Source organism: Trichechus manatus, unplaced genomic scaffold, assembly GCF_000243295.1.
Source record: "Trichechus manatus latirostris isolate Lorelei unplaced genomic scaffold, TriManLat1.0 scaffold00283, whole genome shotgun sequence".
NCBI classification, from domain to species: Eukaryota; Metazoa; Chordata; class Mammalia; order Sirenia; family Trichechidae; genus Trichechus; species Trichechus manatus.
Genome location: NW_004444219.1, coordinates 345,660 through 358,489, shown reverse-complemented (window position 1 = coordinate 358,489; position 12,830 = coordinate 345,660).

Below are 12,830 nucleotides of genomic sequence, written 5' to 3'. Positions count from 1 at the left end.
TAAGTCCTGGTGAGACGGATCGAAAAAAAAGAAAAGACAAAGGCAGGAATAACTGATGTCAGGAATGAAAATTGGGATGTCTAACTAACCAATGTCAGAAATGAAAATGCAACATCACTACAGACCCTACAGATACCAAAAAAGATATTTTTAACCATTTTACAACAAAAAGTTTGAAATTTGAAATTTTAGATAAAATGGACAAATTTCTAGTAAATCGACAATTTGCCAAAATTGGCAAAAGAAGAAATAGAAAAGATGAATAGTTTATAAATATTAAAGAAATAGAATCTATATTTAGAAACCTCCCCACAAAGAAATCACCAAGGCTATGTGGCTTTTACCAGCAATTTCTACCAAAGACACATACCTTACACAGCCCTCATGCAGAGAATTCAACAACTAATTCTAAGGTCAGAATACACTTGACACAAAAACTCACAAATATCAAAAAAAATATTTACAAAATAAATCCAGAAAAAAAAAAGTATAATACACCACAACCGAATCTGATTATTTCAAGAAAACAAGATTGTTCTAACATTCCCAAAAAAAAATCAATCAATGAAATGATACTAAAAATTATTATGGATGACAAATAAGTACAGGAAAAGATGGTCAACATTATAGTTATTAGAGAAATGTAAATTAAAATCACAATGAGATCCCACTACATACCCACTAAGAATGGTAAAATTTTAAAAAACTAGCCATATTAAGTGCTGTCAAGGATGCAGAACAATTGAAACTCTTATATACTACTTACTACACTACCTGAAACCATCTAGGTTATTTACCCAGAGAAATGTCCACACAAAGACCTACATGCAAATATTTATAGCAACTTTATCCATAACTGCCCAAAACTGGAAATAATTCCAATATCCATCAAGAGATGAACAGATAAACAAATTTTGATGCAGTCATAATGGAAAACCTCTCACTTATTAATAATTAATAATAAGTGAGTTTAGTAAGTCTGTGAGATATTCGATCAATGTACAGAAATCAAGTATACTTCTATATACTAAAAAAAGTTAGAAAATAAAAAATTTTAAGGTACCATTTTATAATAGCATCAAACAACATCAAATACCTAGTAATAAATCTGATTTTAAAATATGTGCATCTCCCAAAGATATTTATTGACTGCAAAGTAGAAAATAGTAACTTTACACATAGGTGGCAGATACCTCCTTAACCACATGATCAAAAGTTCCACTCACTCCATCATACCATTTCTGTGCAGGGCTTCAAACAGGTTTGTTCCAGTTTGAACCCCTGCTGAGAACTTGCTTTTCCACCCCAGATATACTGAATCAGAATCTACATTTTAACAAGGTCCCCAGGTGATTCTTACATATAATAAATTTTGAGAAGCACTGCTCTACTAGTGGTTCTCAGAATTGGTCCCTAACCAGAAGCATTAGTATCACCTGGGAACTTGTTAGAAATGCAAATTATCAGCATGGGTTGAAACCAGAGTGAACCAGTTCAAAGCCCTGCTTCTGTAGTACTCATGCCAAAAACGTAAACTGAATCTCATCATGAGGAAACATCAGACAAGCCCAAAATGGGAGGCTTTCTACAAAATAACTGTTTTTTGTTCTTCAAAAATGAAACACAATGGAAAATGAAGAACTGTTCCAGAGAAAGGAGATTAAAGCAACATGACAACTGACCTTCACTATGAAGGTCGTATTTGGAACAATTGGTGAATTCTGAATAAGGTCGGTAGATTTTAAATAACAGTACTGATCACTGTACTGTGGTCAGTTAAGAGAATGATTTTGTTATCCGGAAATACTCACTGAAACATCTGGGGGTAGAAGAGCAGCATGTCTGCAACTTACACTCGCAAGGTTCAGAAAAAAATTATGAGTGGTGTGTAAGGTGTTCATTTGAGAAATCTGTGTAAAGGGTATATAGGAATCCTTTGTATAGTACTGTTCTTGTAACTCTTTTGAAAGTCTGAAATTAGGAAAGTAAAAAATTAAAGGAAAAATATGTAAGACCACCACAGAAAAAAAATATAAAGCATTAAGAGAAATCAACAAAGACTATATAAATTAAGGAATATGCTATGATTCTAGATGTGAAGACTCAATACTGTAGATGTGACCTCCAGGTGCAATGTAATCCAATTAAAATTCCTACAGTTTTTCTTTTTTTTTTTTTTAAAACCTGACTGTCTTGTTCATCTAATGCTGCTATAACAGAATACCACAAGTGGATGGCTTTAACAGAGAGAAGCTTATTCTCTCACAGTCCAGTAGGCTAGAAGTTTGAATTCAGGACACCAGCTCCAGGAGAAGACTTTGAGTCTCTGTTGGCTATGAAGGAAGGTCCTTGTCATCAGTCTTCCCTTGGTCTGGGAACATCTCAGTGTGGGAACCTCAGGTTCAAAGGACGCACTCTGCTCCTGGCGCTGCTTTCTTGGTAGTATGAGGTCCCCCTGTCTCTCTGCTCACTTCTCTCTTTTATATCTCAAAAGAGATTGGCTTAAGACACTATCTGATCTTGTAGATCTCATCAATATAACTGCCACTAATCCATCTTATTAACATCATAGTGATAAGATTTACAACACATAGGAAAATCACATCAGATGATGAAATGGCAGACAATCATACAATACTGGAAATCATGGCCTAACCAAGTTGACAGATATTTCTGGGGGACACAATTCAATCCACGACACTGACAAACTGATGTTAAAATTTATATGAAAATACAAGCTCCAAGAGTAGCTATGACATTCTTAAATAAGAATTACTGTAGTTATAAAGCTGCAATAATATGACAATGTGGTGATAGTGCATGAATAGACACATAGACCAATGAAACAGAACAAAGACTTAAATATTTGATTTACAACAAAAGTAGCAATGTGGAATAGGGAAAGATAAATTTTTCAATAAATGCTATAGAAACAACTGGATATCCTGGGATTTGGAAAAAAAATAAAATTTGAGCCCTACCCTACTTCACATCATACACAAAAATCATACACAGGTGGAATATAGATCTACATGTGTCAGGCAAACAATAACACTTCTAGAAGTTTATGAAAAACCCGTTGTCATTGATTCCGACTCATAGCAACCCTATAGGATAGAGTAGAACTGCCCCATAGGGTTTCCAAGGAGCGCCTGGTGGACTTGAACTGCTGACCTTTTGGTTAGCAGCTGAACTCTTAACCACTATGCCACCAAGGTTAGAACAAGGCACAAAAAGTCATTAACTACAAAGGAAAAGATGCATGAACCTGACAAATTAAGAACTCGTGTTCTTAATTACTATCCTACACTACTTTCCACAAAAGAGACACTTTAACAGAATTTTCAGCATTTCTTATGATATATGTTGCTATGATTCTCTTCTTCAGTAAGAGACTCTGTGTTTCAAATGATTAATTCGCTGAAGAAAATCATATATGAACCAGTGCAACTTCCACATTATCCTGAACTCATTTCTCTTTTTACCCAGCATCAGAACAGACTACTTATTTACATTTCTCTCTCGCTTTTCCTGAGCTATGAGAGCCTGGCATGGAGTTGGTACTCAATAAAAGCCACTGCATAAATGATTAGAGGAATAAATGAAAATTTACATTTATTTACATTATCCATATAACAAATCCATATTTGAAGAACAAATAAAATTATGCATGGAATACTAAACATAATGATCTATAAAGTGGCTCCTTACATCTCTACCCTTGTTCTCAGTTCCAAGGATCAACAAATTAAACAACACATGGCTCTCAGGTGTCTTTAACAGAGTTTCAAACTCCACCAATAACCCTCAAACTCCAACATGCTGGTACTCTAGTCCTCTGTTCCAGCTCTCTTTGTTCTTCAATCCACCTTCTTCTTTTTCTCTGCTTACTTAAAAGTACTCACTTCTGCGGCCATCTAAGATACTCCACTGGTCTTACCCCGTTGGGAGCAAAGGAGAATGAAGAAAACCAAAGACACAAGGAAAAGATTAATCCAAAAGACTAACGGACCACAACTACCACAGCCTCCACCAGACTGAATCCAGCACAACTAGATGGTGCCCGGCTACCACAACGAACTGCTCTGACAGGGATCACAACAGAGGGTCCCGGACAGGGCTGGAGAAAAACGCAGAACAAAATTCTAACTCACAGAAAAGACCAGACTTACTGGCCTGACAGAGACTGGAAAAACCCCGAAAGTATGGTCCCTGGACATCCTTTTTAGCTCAGTAATGAAGTCACTCCCGAGGTTCACCCTTCAGCCAAAAATTAGATAGGCCCATAAAACAAAACGAGACTAAAAGGGAACACCAGCCTGGGGGGGCAAGGACTAGAAGGCAGGAGGGGACAGGAAAGCTGGTAATAGGGAACCCAAGGCCGAGAAGAGAGAGTGTTAACGTCATGGAGTTGGTAACCAATGTCACAAAACAGTACACATACTAGTTGTTTAACAAGAAGCTGGTTTGCTCTGTAAAATAAAAAAAAAATTCAGAAAGTATTCACTTCCCTTTCACTCTGCTCTTTATTGCCACATCCTATGGTCTGCTGGTTTTCCCCAGGCTGATTGTACTGCATTCCTAATTCTGACTTTCAACCACACCTCCATTCTCTGTGCCCAACCCTGGTTATTTCAAACTTTACTCCCAACTCCTACGCCCTTGTGTAAAGTCTTCCCTCATTTAGGATCTCTCTCACCAATCATACAAAAGGTTCTTCCACTTCGGCTCCTTCCCATGGTATCACCGAAAACAAACACTGATGAACGACTACATTCAAATTTCTTCCTTCCATCCCTTTAAAAGCAGTTGTCCTCAAGTCAATTCCAACTTATAGTAACTCCATGCTTCTCCCTAAAACCAAGTCTGCCCTTCTGCTTTTCCCACTTAGAACAATCACAAATATAAAAAAATTCATGTAGCTGTGTTCCAATATAGATGATAAATTTCCAAGTATTTCAATAATTCTGGCAAACACTAAATGATAACCAAAATGACCACAGATATGTGGGTCTTAGATTTTAGTAGAAGCCCTGCCGGTACAACAGTTAGGCACTCAGCTAACCAAAAGATTGGTGGTTGGAACCTACCCAGCAGCTCCACAGGAGAAAGACCTGGCAATCTGCCCCCATAAAGACTGCAGCCTAGAAAACCCTATGGAGCAGTTCTACGCTGTCACACGAGGTCACTGTGAGTCGAAATCAACCCAATGGCACCTAACAATAAAAAGACTTTAGTAGAGGAGCCTTGCTTTCATTACCAAAATAATCTGTTTTATTGACCTCTTAGAGCCCAAGGCCTTGTCTAATTACAGTATTCATCAGTATTTCTGAGGTAAGTGGGATGTTTAAAGTGATAATAACAAATATATCAAATGCTATATTAGAGGTGGAAACTAACCCTTCTGCAAAGTATATCATTATTACAATAAAGATCTCCACCTTGTGGGCTGGTCATCAGAATACAGGAAAGATGGGGTGCTGAACCCCCATTTAACTAGTCTATTTGGTTGTCCGAATTTCACAAGGGGGGTTACCGGTTAAGTGAACCATATGATCCATGCAATATCTCCAATGTGAAGTCAAAACAAGGCCTTATGCCTGTAAGCTATTTTCCAGAGGACAGGGAACACAAACATTGGGAGAAAACTAGAAGCACTTTCAGGAAAGAGAGACTAAAAAGCTCTCTGGGGATATCAAAAGACTATCGACTTGTTCTTTTGTGAAAGGCTAAATTTGCAACAAGTAGATTTCAGAGACGTGTATGAAGACAGCCAGAACGCTTGGTTAGACAAACAGAGACAATCTGTTTTCAGCTTAAGAGACAGTAAGTACAAAAATAATAGATAAGGGGCAAGGAAACAAGGACAGATGGAAAATAGGTTTAAAAGGAAAAGGGAAAGAATTTGAGAAAGGACACATGAATCTAGCGATGGGATATTACAGCAACAATGAAAAGTGTAACAGCCAAAGCAACAAACTGGTTAAGAAAATAATAATTCACTTAGCTTAGTACATTAAGCTAAATGAATAGCAGGCAAAAGGGAAATTACAAGAGATCTGTAGTAATCAACATATGAAATGATTAAATCATAAGAGCCCTTTTTCTTTCTACTTTTCTTTTTAACCAGGTATTGAGAAAGGATAAAAAGTAAGATTCTGCGGAAGCAGCAGCAATAAGATGCCATCATTTTGAATATAAGGATAAGAGAAAGAGGACAGAAACAAGGTAAATCTACGATATAAAGCTATTTTAAACTGATACAAATTAAGGTAATTAATGAATATTAACTGCATTTCAGCCTATCATTAACTTCCAACAAAATGTCCAGCAGAAAAATCAGATTCAAAATACAAAGGAAAATGTATTTGATTACGAAAATTCTATTAAGCCAAAGAACCTGTGAAATCCATTCCAAAGTTATTTCCATTATCCTGCCTGTACTTTACAAGACTCACCTCACTTTAATATTTGGAGAAAGTTATTCAGAGTAATTAGTTTTGCTCTGAACTCCAGCACAGCTCCTCATCTGTCCATGTGAGGTTTAGTAACACCCTACTCCTCCCATCCCTTTCCTTTTTCTTATCTTGAATAGAAATAGTTTCTCCAAGCGACAATAGAGGAAACACATGTAATCTTAAAACCTGGAAAGGTGAGTTATCACCCAGCAGAGATCAACCTGTCAACTCCATTTTGGAGATGCAGGTGCTCAGACAGTATCCCTCTCACTATACTGAATGGGTCAAATTCTCCAAGGGTATCTTTCTGCACTTAACGGGTATTCTGTGCCCCAAGCACAGAGAAATGTCAGCATTCCACTTGCACCCCTTCCTCCCAGAAAGGTTTCTCCCCTATTCTCCATCTATTACAATTCTACTCACTGCTTCAAAAATTAAGCAAATCTCTCCTCCTTCCTGATCCTTTCCATCATAACCCCTCTCAAAATTAGGTGCTCCTACCTCCGCAATGCCACTACACACTGCTTTTAACTTAATACAGCATTAGTTTTTCTCTGCTTGGTTTGTCTTGTACTTTGCTGTTAAATTTTAATCTCTCCTTAAAGCTCGAGGACAAGAACCATGCCCTGCTTATCCATATACTGCCAGCACCTAATATAGTACATTATACATAAAACCTGCTGCTGTCGAGTCGATTCCGACTCACAGTGACCCTACAGGACAGAGAAGAACTGCCCCATAGGGTTCCCAAGGAGCAGCTGGTAGATTTGAACTGCTGACCTTTTGGTTAGCAGCAAGTTCTTAACCACTGCGCCACCAGGGTCCCACATCATATACAGGGAATAATTAAATATTTGTTGATTGAACAGATAAGTAGTGAATACCCTCTTCAACCCAAATGGTTAAACGCCTGTATTTTAAGTTAGACACTGTATAAACATACAGTCTCAGATGCTAAGATTAAAGTTTCTAAGGAAGCAGATTGTAAGTCATTATAAAGTCACCTCTATAGAATTTCCAATGAGATTATGATTACTTTAGAAACCTTAGATCTCCCAAAACAACTATACATGGTAGTAGAAATCCCACAATACCTTACCTTGTCTTTTATAGAAAAAAAAAATTCATAATATATTAAAGAGCATTACAGCATCACGTATTTAAGTGTCCTATTTTTACCATGATTTTTTGCTGATCTCCATAAATGCTAATGAACATAACACACAGTTCCTAAAGTAAAACTGACACACTACAAAAAAGTATCACACAAATGAAAGGCAGCTACGTCAATTACAACATTTAAATAGACTATCTTAAAAACTTGTTTTTTTTAAAAAAAGCAATTTTTAGTAAGAACTTAATTAGCAAAGTCAAAAGGCAGTAGGAATCATTAGGGAAATACTTAGCTTACATTCCGGTTCACTTTGAAAGCATATTTTTTCCCTCCATCAATGAGAAAAAGTGCAGACAAAATTTAATTTCTAAAACATTCCTTTTACTTATTCTTATTTAACCAATGAAAAACATACAAAAACAAATACCATAAAAATAATTCAACAAAGCTAGTTATTTACTGCACAATTCTCAAAAAAAACATAAAATACAGAAAAATATATACTATATTGTACAATATTTGTAAGGTGTTTTAGACACTGACCATTGTAAGTAACTTATAATCAAAATGGAGAAGGAAAGGACTAGCAAAAATGGCATTTATGTTAGAGGGAACTACTTACAAACTTAGCTGGGTATTTTATAATCTTTTTAATACCATATTATTTGTTTCAGTTTGCTTATCATATAGATCAGCTGCTACTAACCAAAAACCAGGGATGAATGTACAAAATACTTAAGTAAATTTAACAATGCAAAAGGTAAACTCTCAAGTATAATATTTGAATTTTAATTAATTCATTACTTGCCTATTTTTCAAACCACTTTAAAGTCTATTCTTATTTCTACATTCCTCTAAATCAGAATACAATACATGGTGCCTTGGTTCAGTACTTCTGTTAAACTGTGTTTTGTCAAGTTTAGGAATGTCTCCCAAGGTCTTAGTCATCGAAATATCTGATTCTGGAAACTGAAGCGCAAAGAACACCATCAGCTTGATTCAAATGAAAACGAAAATGACTTGGGAAGGAGGGGAAAGTTAAGTGTTTCTTCATATAAAATCACAAATTCAACTTATTTTTTAACCTTGCTTAAACACAAAGTCTATGTTTTACACAACCAGCCATATCTCTATAAAGAATTATGCCAGAAAAATGTTATCCATCTTTATCATTAAATTCTGGTATTTCCAGTTAAGAAAGGTATCATTATATATAATATTAAAACAATGAGATACTTTTTTCACCTATCACAAGGATAAAATATAAATCTGATAGCACTGAGTTGCTGAACTGTTCTGTTAGCCGAGACTAAAGAAAAGAAAAAACGGCTGCCATCTAGTCGATTCCGACTCATGGCGACCCCACGTATGTCAAAGTAGAAATGGACTCCTTATAGCTTTCAATAGCTTATTTTTCTGAAATAGGCTGCCAGGCCTTTCTTCCAAGGCACCTATGGGTAGACTCGAACTTCAACCTCTCAGTTAGCAGCAGAGCGCATTAACCATTTGCACCACCCAGGGTTTATTAACTGATAAATTCTCTGATCCAGTAATTCCATGTATAATCCTTTAAGTAAGGAGGTGCATATTTGTTGTAGCACTGTGAGAGAGAAAAACTGCAAACAATCTAAATGTCTATCAATAAAGTAAGAGGTTTAATAAACTATACTATATCTGGACTACAAAAGTCATGCAGCAATTAAAGACAGTAAGTTCCATCATGGACATCTAAGACCTGTTGTCATATGAAAAAATGAAGTTGCAAAACATTTTCTACACTACAGGACCTTTTATGTAAAAAACGCATACAAAACTACGTATCTATATAAGATGAAAAACTGTAAATAATAGTAAAATATATAGAATTATACAAATCAAAATGGTAACAGTGCTCTCTTCTGCAGAGAGAAGAGCAACCAAGTGGTGGTCTAAAGAAACGTCAACTACATTTGTATTGTTTTGATTTGTTGTTGGCAAAAGAATGCATTCACTTATTAACTGTATAATTTAAAATGAGCACAATTTAAAAGATATTATTCAAAAAAGAGGGAAGCTTTAGTAATGAATATGAAGAAGTAAAATTTAAAAACAGGAAAATAATTCCCTAATAATAAACCAAAAGGTTAGATTTTTCTTTCTCGGTGGTAAATGAGAAAAAGGAAAGTGATTAAATATTACAATTTTTAAAAAATAACTTTCCAACCATGCTCTAAGATAAATGCCAGAGAAATAAGAGTTGATTACAAAAAAATAAAATCTTGTAGAGAATAGACATTAATATTTGTCTGATTTGTAAATGAGGAGGAATTAAGTTTTTAAAAACAGAATACATAAAAATAGTAACACTTATTATTTCTAAGTGGTGGTTTTACAAATGATTTTTATTTTCTCCTTTACACAGTTCATATTTTCTAAACTTTCCACAAGGATAGCTATTGCTTTTATACTCAGAAAAAAAGTATTATCTTTACAGTAACTTTCATCCAGAAATATAATAAATTCTATGGAAACTCAAATCGATGCTACAAATATATACAGTTCACAAGTGTAACAATCTTTCTTCCACAGTGAGGTTTCTAACTCTGAGGCCAGAAAAAATAGTATACAAAGCTGCAGGATGGAGGTTAAAAAAAAAGAGAGAGAGAGAGAGAGAAAGAACAGGCAGAGATTACTAAATTTAGCTTTTTAATTTTTCAAAATGTTTTATTTAACCCTAGTAGTTGTACGAATCCCTAGGTGGTGACAACGGTTCACGAGCTCAGCTACTAACCGAAAGGTTGGAAGTTAGAATTCACCCAGAGGCACCTCAGAAGAAAGGCCTAACAACCTAGTTCTGAAAAATCAGCCACTGAAAATCCCTGTGGAGCACAGTTCTACTCGGACACACATGGAGTTGTCATGAGTCAGAATCAACTCAACAGCAGCACCTGGTTTGAGTAGTTGTACAAGGAAGCATAGCTTAAAATTATTTTCCCATGTAGAAATGATCTCTGCAACGTGTCTGGTATTGCATCATTCCAAATTACTAAGAAAAGATTCCTAGATAGTTGCAGCTGTTTTACCTTCCATTAAAAACAGACAAACAAAACAACAACCTTTCATACCATTGCTGATAGTACTTTTTCCTGCGGTATTCTAGATGCCTTGGCTTATTAAACCCTTGAGTGTCCCAAACTCACCACTCCTAAGAGATTTTATGTTGATGGGATGACCAAGAATTTTTATTTGGAGAAAATATATTTTTTTTAAATATAGACAATATAGTCACAGTTCAAACTTGTGCTGCAATTATTCACTGACTAGACATTTACTGAGCATCTATTATAACAGGACAAAGAACTAGGCCTTGAAGATACAAGAATAAAATCACTAGCCACACAAAGTTTACTCTACTGAAGGAGAAAGACAAGTAAATTACCTCATACAACAATATCCAAAGTGATGACAAAGTATTCACAGATGCGTGGGGCATGGGAGTGGGGAGAGAGAGAGTGAAGGATGAGGACCAGGACAAATTGAACTGAGTATTAAAAAATGAGTAGGATGAAATCTTAAAGTGGTGATATGCTACACATTCTAGGACAGCGAAACAAAGCACCAATCTACATATCAGGATTCAACCTACCTTGTAAATGTTACTAATTACTGTTATTAGGAATACATTAGTCAACTCCATTAAAAAGCCATTTTCCATTTCTTTATAAAAGTACCAAACCAAATCCATTGCCGTCAACTCCGACTCATAGCCACCCTATAGGACAGGGTAGAACTGCCCCATAGGGTTTCCAAGGAGCAACTGACACATTTGAACTGCCTACCTTTTGGCTGGCGGCCAAGCTCTTAACCACTGGGACACCCAGGCTCCCTTTATAAGAGTAGCACTACTGAATTTCTGATACAGGCCATATTCCTTCAAACAAATGAATTACTAAACTTTGACTGACATCAACATAGTTAATAACAAAACTAACATTAAACAAATAACAACTGAAGAAAACACAAGTCTTGAATAGCCTAACTGGAAAAGGAGAGGATCCTTTTACAGGTCATATACACCTCCTGACCTGTATTTGGCAATCTGCTCCCAGACTGTCAACAGATAAACAGCCCCACTCTCAAGGCAGGAGACTGATCTTTGGCAAAGGAGGCATCTACCCAGGGTAATGCTATCCCCATACACTGCCCTCAGACAAGCCAAGGTAGGCCTGCAACCTGAGAAGGTATATTTCCAGTCTGGACAGTTGCCAAGACATCTCATTCGAAGCATCCAGGGACTAGGCTAGTCCAGCCCCCGTGCCGGGAGCCAAGGCAGCGCGATACCTCCTGTATGTGTTCTCGACCCAGAGGTGAACCATGTGCTCTCTTTGGTACCTGCTAATAGTCACAGAAGAATTTTCTTTCCCCAGTTACCATGAAGACTTACCCCTACCAGTGGCAACACAGCAACTACAAATTTCAATTCCTAGGAGGAAACAAGATCATATTTATTGAAGAGAGCTCATGGTCTACTGGGACATAAGTAAGTACTGCAAAAAACAGCTTCTTCTTTACAATGTATAAAAGACAATATAAAAGTATCATCTTCTTGTATACATTAAAATAAAATAATCCCCTATCTAAATCACCCAAGTTTTTCACAGAAGTAGGGATGAGAATTGAAAGCTGAGGGAAAGACTCAGTTTCCTTGATTTTCCTAAGGAAAATCTAAGCCATATATCATAAAATTCTAACTATTTTTTAAAGAAACATAAAAAAATACAAGACAATCATTAAAAGAAAAATAAAAACACCAATTGCTTCAGTATATTTTAATATTTAAAGAGATCAACATTCACATAAAACACTAAATTATACTCATTCTTTAATTAGAGCAAAAAAGAGCCAATGGAAAATAAAAGGATATCAGCAATTCAGTGGTAGAAAGATACATGAATGCAAAAGAACATGTCAAAAGCAAAAGCTTATTCAAACTATTCTATTACAGGAGGGGGGAATCGATCAATACTTTAAAAGGGTATAGGGATACAATTAATATAATTTCATTCAGCTTATTTGGTTCAAAAATACTGAACTATCAATCTTTTAGATGGGAGCCCTGGTGGTGCAGTGGTTAAACATTCATTCGGCTGCTAACCAAAAGGCCAGCAGTTCAAATACACCAGCCACTCCCTGGAAACCCCATGGGGCAGTTCCACTCTGTCCTATAAAGGTCACCATGAGTCAGAATCGACTTGACAACAGGTTAATCTTTTAGATTA